At 46.3% G+C, this 6,928-nt stretch overlaps 1 long non-coding RNA gene across 1 annotated transcript; it reads left to right on the top strand.

Moving 5' to 3' along the window:
* Positions 1-421: 421 nt before the first annotated feature.
* On the top strand, positions 422-2,354 carry LOC142256909 (uncharacterized). Its single transcript, XR_012727579.1, has 3 exons — positions 422-487; positions 611-654; positions 2,315-2,354. It is a non-coding gene; the product is annotated as an uncharacterized LOC142256909 (long non-coding RNA).
* Positions 2,355-6,928: the final 4,574 nt, after the last annotated feature.

Here is a 6,928-nt window from a genome sequence, read left to right as displayed (position 1 = left end):
GTGTGACTGGCCTAAGCCCCGCCTCCTGGTTACATATCACTGTGTTGCCCTGCTTCCAGCCTCTCGGCTGCAGGACCCGGACCTGTTTCCCACCCTCCCTCCCTTTTGTTTTTCCTATTTTGATTGAGTTTACGGTGTTTAAGTCGCAGCAGCGGAAGGGGTAGGAAAAGTGGTGGTGAATTACCCGCGCCGGACGGCCGGAAGGCGGTACATTTACCTGAACCCCGTGATGTTGGCAAGTTAATGCCTGGTAAAAAGCTGCGACCAAATTTTATGCCAAAAGATGAGAGTGGTTTTTCCCCATGCCTCTCTCCAAAAAATGGAAAATTCAAATAAAAGTATTTTTAATTTATAAGAGAACGGTGTCGTGTCTTTCTAGGGGGGGAAAATGGTGGTAGTTGGGTCCTGGCAGTCTGCAGTGGCCGGAAGTAAAGGCAGCCCTAGACCCCGTGGCCGGATTTAATTACATATCACCAAGTTGGGCCCGGTAAGAACCTCCTTGTCTGGGGATAACACCCATCAGATGTTCTCGTCTTGTGGTCATTTCCATTGTCCTTGTCTTCTCTCACTGTCTTTGCCTCTGACTAAACTATGACTCTGTTATTCTTAGGTGGATGAAAAGATCTGGGCTGTGAGAGAATCCACGACCATCTGGTGAGTGACCGCTGTCAGGGCCGGATCCAGGTTTTTGTGGGCCCCGGGTGAAATAGTCTCAGTGGGCCCTATGCACACACAGACACACACATACACAGATACATACACATACAGGCATATGTACATATACAAGTTTAAAGAGAAATTCACAAAAATACAAATAAACAGTCATAAATCTATACACAGTCATGTACAGTGACATACATAGATACACATCATACATGCACACACTGACACATTAGAGATAATAATATGGGGAAACCGGCAGCAGCCGCACTCCCCTCCCCCCGCTTGTCGCCCATCCAGCTCCTCCCGGGCATGTGGCTATGCCGCGCTTATTGGTGGCCATGACTAACAGACATGGCCACACATAGTGCACACTGACACTGCTGTATATACATTACAGGAGATGCTGGGGTATACAGCAATAGGGAGATATAAAGCTCTAGAGGAGGACATTCAGCTCTGGGGTGGTATACAGCACTGGGGTGGTATACAGCAATGGGGTGGAGGGGACAAACAGCTCTGGGGTGGTATACAGCACTGGGGTGAGGGGACAAATAGCTATGGGGGAGTATAGAGCACTTGGCTGGGGGGACATAACGCTCTGGGGGCATAGAGCCATGTGGTGGGGACATACAGCTCTGGGGGTATACCACACTGGGATGGGGGGGAACTACAGCTCTGGGGGTATACAGCACTCAAGTGGGGGTCATATTGCTCTAGAGGGGGGTATACAGCACTGGGGTGGGGGGACATATAGCTCTAGAGGGGGGTATAGAGCACTGTAGTGGGAGGACAAACAGCTCTGAGGGGTATATACAGCACTGGGGTGGGGGGACATATTGCTCTAGAGGGGGGTATACAGCACTGGGGTGGGGGAACATACAGTTGTGGGGTGTATAAAGTACTGAAGTGGGGCAGACAGTTTTTGAGGGGACAAATTGCTCTAAAGGGGGAGCAGACAGTGCTGGGGGTATACATCACTGGGGTAAGGGGACAGACAGTTCTGGGGGATATACAGCACTGTTGTTGGGGGTCAGACAGTTCTGGGGGTATACAGCACTGGGGTTAGGGGACACACAGGTCTAGAGGGTACACAGCACTGTGGTGGGTCAGGGGACAGTTCTGGAGGGTATACAGCACTGGGGTGAGGGGACAGTTCTGGGGGGACAAACAGCTCGGCGGGATACTGGTGCTGCGGCTCCTCTCTTCATGGTAGATGCTAGAGTGTATGGGCTCCTTCCAGGTACCTTCTCTTCATCTGTGGATGGAACTTCAGCACACTACGCACTAGCTCCGCCCACAGATGAACTTCACTGTCCCTGCACACAACGCTGAGCAGTGACACGCTGAGTGCAGGAAAGTGCGGCTGCCGCCCGAGCACTGCGGTCTCCGAAAATCGACCCGGGGACTGCGGGATACATCATCGCCACTGCGGTGAGTGGGCCCCCCCGGCGGTCCAGGGCCCCGGCATTTGCACATGTGTGTCGGATGCTGACGCCGGCCCTGACCGCTGTACATGGAGAACACCAGTCATTATATCCATACATCATATCTGATGTTACATAGGGGAATGCTTCATTATAAAGATCATTTCCCTAAGATAACAGAATATCTGGAGATTGAAGTTTCTGAATAATCTTCTTATGTCTTGCAGGATGAGCCCGTGCCAACTGCCCAGAACTTCTTGCCTCCTGACCCGTACCTCAAGTCTCTGCTGCTGTGTGTCACCTCGGCTGCCATAGAACACCATCTCTCTCCATAACATCTTCATGCCCGACCTCTGCCATCGTGGCCCTGCACCACGCTCTTCACTGTGCATCCTCCAATCCTGGGCTGGCACCGGACATCATCCAGCCTGAAGATACTCTGCCCCCCAGGAGCGGCCTGTGCTTGATGTCCATAAGTCCTGAACTCGGCTCTGCACAGGCCGGGTAAGTATGTCACCCACCACATCCACATCCACACCACACGATCAGTATAGACCCACCCACACAACACGATAGGTATAGGCACCCACACACACTACACAATAGGTATAGACACCCACACACACTACACAATAGGTATAGACACCCAGACACACTACACAATAGGTATAGACACCCAGACACACTACACAATAGGTATAGACACCCACACATAGATACATAGACGCGTAAAGGGAGATTTCGGCCTTGATCCTGGGATTTAATCTGATCGCCATATTTGGGGTCAGGAAGGAATTTTTCCCCCTGATATGAGGACAATTGGCCCATTCCTCACAGGGGGTTTTCGCCTTCCTCTGGATCTACACGGCCTTAAATAGGTTTAGTATAATAGATCAATAAGTAGATTTATACATAACTAGTGTCCAAAAAAAAGTTTACAAAAATTGTTAATTTTACACACACCAACATTTTTTAGTCCATATATATAAAAATAAATTGTATATTAAAAAAAAAAATAATATCTCACATGACAATCAGGTTAGGAGCCCTTGATCCTGGGATTTATTCTGATCGCCATATTTGGGGTCGGGAAGGAATTTTCCCCCGTGATATAAGGATAATTGGCCGATTCCTCACAGGGGGGTTTCGCCTTCTTTTAGATCAACAGCCAATAAGTAGGTTTAGGAAAATAAAATAAAAAAATAGATTCTCGTATTTATAGCAAAAAATTATATACATACATCTATATTAATAAAATTGTGTAAAAATATAAAAAATATATAATTTACGTAAAATATTTTTAGTATAAAAATTGACACAAATATAAACATAAATTACTCCAAAAGTAGAAAATAATTAAATATTTTTTTAAAAAATTACACTTCTGTATCACACTTTAACTATGAGCCCTTGATCCTGGGATTTATTCTGATCGCCATATTTGGGGTCGGGAAGGAATTTTCCCCCCTGATATAAGGATAATTGGCCGATTCCTCACAGGGGGTTTTCGCCTTCCTCTGGATCAACAGCCAATAAGTAGGTTTAGGAAAATAGAATTAAAAAAGAAGGTTCTTATATTTATAGCAAAAAAATAATAAAAAAATATAGAACTTTTGTTAAATATAATATTTTAGATTCAACATTTTTTAGTTGACACAAAAACCTAAATTAAGAAAAAAAAAATAATGCCCATAAATAGGATTATTAATGTGATAGATGTATAAATGACACTTACACATAATACAATAAGTAATAACCTTTATCTATAAATAAAATCTTCTTTTTCCCCCTCTACATCTTTGTTCTTGTCTTTATTTCATTGGATGTCCATTGGGTGAATGTGGGCTTAGCCCCGGGTCTTCTTCTCCAGCACTATGGACCTTTTGTTCACAGTTCTTATTTTTTTCTTTCTTTTAAACTATTCACAGATTTTGTTGATTTAAATTATTTGTATTTATATTTTGTGTACAAGACATATTTTAACAATTCCAACCTTGCCACTCACCCTTAGGGGTACTTTACACGTTGCGACATCGGTAACGATATATCGTCGGAGTCACGTCGTTAGTGCCGCACATCCGGCGCCGGTAGCGACATCGCAATGTCCTAGGTGCGAAAATGAACGAGCGCAGAAGTGTAAAAAAATCGCTGATTTGTGTCACGTCGTTCATTTCCATAATGTCGTTACTGCTGCAGATACGATGTTGAAGGAACGACAAACATCTCCTTACCTGCGTCCACCAGCAATGCGGAAAGGAGAAGGTGGGTGGGATGTTATGTCCCGCTCATCTCCGCCCCTCCACTTCTATTGGCCGGCCGCTTAGTGATGTCGCAGTGACGTCGCTATGATGCCGAACGCACCTCCCCCTTGAAGGAGGGATTGTTCGGCGGTCACAGCGACGTCGCCGACCAGGTAAGTGCGTGTGAAGCTGCCGTAGCGATAATGTTCGCTACGGCAGCAAGCACCAGATATCGCATGTACGATGGGGGTGGGTGCTATCGCGCTCGACATCGCTAGCAATTGCTAGGGATGTCGCAATGTGTAAAGCCTGCCTTAGTGTCCCTGTGCACTAAAATGTCCCTAGATTTTCCCTATTGTCCTGTAACTGCCTATACGTGGGGGTCGGCACCCTATGTATGAAGGAATTGGTGCCCCCACTCCGCGGCGGCTTGCCCTCCCTGTATATTCCCTTTTGCTATCTATTAGGGGAATTAGGGTAGGTATAGACACCTGTGTAGAAGGATAGATTTAGGTGTTTAAGAATTACAGGATAGGTATAGCTTTCCACCAGTCTGGACGGGAATTATAGGGCTCTATTAAAATTTGACCCACTTGATGGACTGACTGAAATTTAACGACCCGACGCGTTTCTACCCACACTTTTGGGGTTCATCAGGGGTCTTTTTAAAACCATAGACAACACTTATTTGTTAAATTGATATACTCCTATCAATTTAAACTATTAAGTGTTGTCTATGGTTTTAAAAAGACCCCTGATGAACCCCAAAAGTGTGGGGAGAAACGCGTCAGGTCGTTAAATTTAAGTCAGTCCATCAAGTGGGTCAACACAAGTGGGGGCACCAATTCCTTCATACATAGGGTGCCGACCCCCACAAATAGGCAGTTACAGGACAATAAGGAAAATCTAGGGACATTTTAGTGCACAGGGACACTAAGGGTGGGTGGAAAGGTTGGAATTGTTAAAATATATCTTGTACGCAAAATATAACTAAAAAAAATTGAAATCAACACTATGGACCTTGATGCGGTCGTCCGGTCTCATGTAAAGTTTCCCCATACAATACATGTAGGTAATGGTGCTGGGACCCCATAGAGGTCTTTGGCTATTGGTTAACCCTTTTGTTAGGGAAGTCCCAGGTGATCACTTGATCCCTTCTGTATAAACGCCCTGATTTCAGTGGACACCCAGCAGCGAGTGCTCAATCTCTACAGCACCTCAATAGTAGTATTACTTTTTAGTCTCTGCGCTGTCCATGAAAATCATGGAGGTGTTGGCTCCTCAAGAGCAGGAGACACCAATTGTTGGTCTTCTCCCCCCTGGGTAATAGATGAGAATACACAAAGTTCTCAGATCTCCATAAATTTGGAAAATGTGTTTTTCTAAACTGGTTAATGACATTAAATGGTTATGTAATGCAGAGGGTTTGTTACAGTGTAGCAGTGTGCGCAGGATAGACTATTCATCTCATATAGGATTGCCTGCCACAGCCCCATACACCAATTACTGGCTGCAACTTAGTTCCCAACCAATTAAATTGGAGAGTTGCAGTACCCAGGAGTGACCACTACATGATGGAGGGCGCTGTGGTGTCCTTGCTCTGTACATGGTTTATGGCAGATCATCCACCATGGAGCTGTCATTTCTAATAGTTACTCTCTACAAAGTGACAAAAAAGAGAATTTTGTTTACTTACCGTAAATTCTTTTTCTTATAGTTCCGACATGGGAGACCCAGACCATGGGTGTATAGCTTCTGCCTCCGGAGGACACACAAAGTACTACACCAAAAAGTGTAGCTCCTCCCTCCGAGCATATCCACCCCCTGGATGACCAAATCTAGCCAGTTTAGTGCAAAAGCTGAAGGAGGACATCCACCCACAAGTAGAGATAGAGTAAAACCCGGAATAACCGGAACCTCTGTCTACAACAACAGCCAGTGAAAACACACGGAACAAGAACTGCCAACAGGCAACAGGGAGGGTGCTGGGTCTCCCATGTCGGAACTATAAGAAAAAGAATTTACGGTAATTAAACAAAATTCTCTTTTTCTTCATCGTTCCTTATGGGAGACCCAGACCATGGGACGTCTCAAAGCAGTCCATGGGTGGGAAATAAACAGAAAACTGAGAAGTAGGCAAAACCTAACTTCACAAATGGGCGACAGCCGCCTGAAGGATGCGTCTGCCCAAGCTCGCATCTGCCGAAGCATGAGCATGCACTTGGTAGTGCTTCGAAAAGGTGTGCAGACTGGGCCAAGTGGCAGCCTGACAGACCTGCTGAGCCGTAGCCTGGTGCCTGAAAGCCCAAGAGGCACCGACAGCTTTGGTCGAGTGCGCCTTAATCCCCGGCGGGGGAGGCACCTGAGAACATTGGTAGGCATCGGATATGGCCGACCTAATCCAACGAGCTAGGGTCGGTTAAGAAGCCGAGAGACCCTTGCGCTGACCTGTGGTCAGCACAAAAAGAGAGGTGCACCGCCTAAGAGCAGCGGTGCGTGACACATAGATCCGGAGCGCCTGCACCAAATCTAAAGTATGCAACGCTTTCTCAAAGCGATGCACAGGGGCCGGACAAAGGGAAGGCAATGAAATGTCCTGGT

The sequence above is a fragment of the Anomaloglossus baeobatrachus genome, chromosome 11, assembly GCF_048569485.1.
Source record: "Anomaloglossus baeobatrachus isolate aAnoBae1 chromosome 11, aAnoBae1.hap1, whole genome shotgun sequence".
NCBI classification, from domain to species: domain Eukaryota; kingdom Metazoa; phylum Chordata; class Amphibia; order Anura; family Aromobatidae; genus Anomaloglossus; species Anomaloglossus baeobatrachus.
Note: the sequence above shows the minus strand (reverse complement) of the source record. Positions and strands in the feature narration are given on the sequence as shown.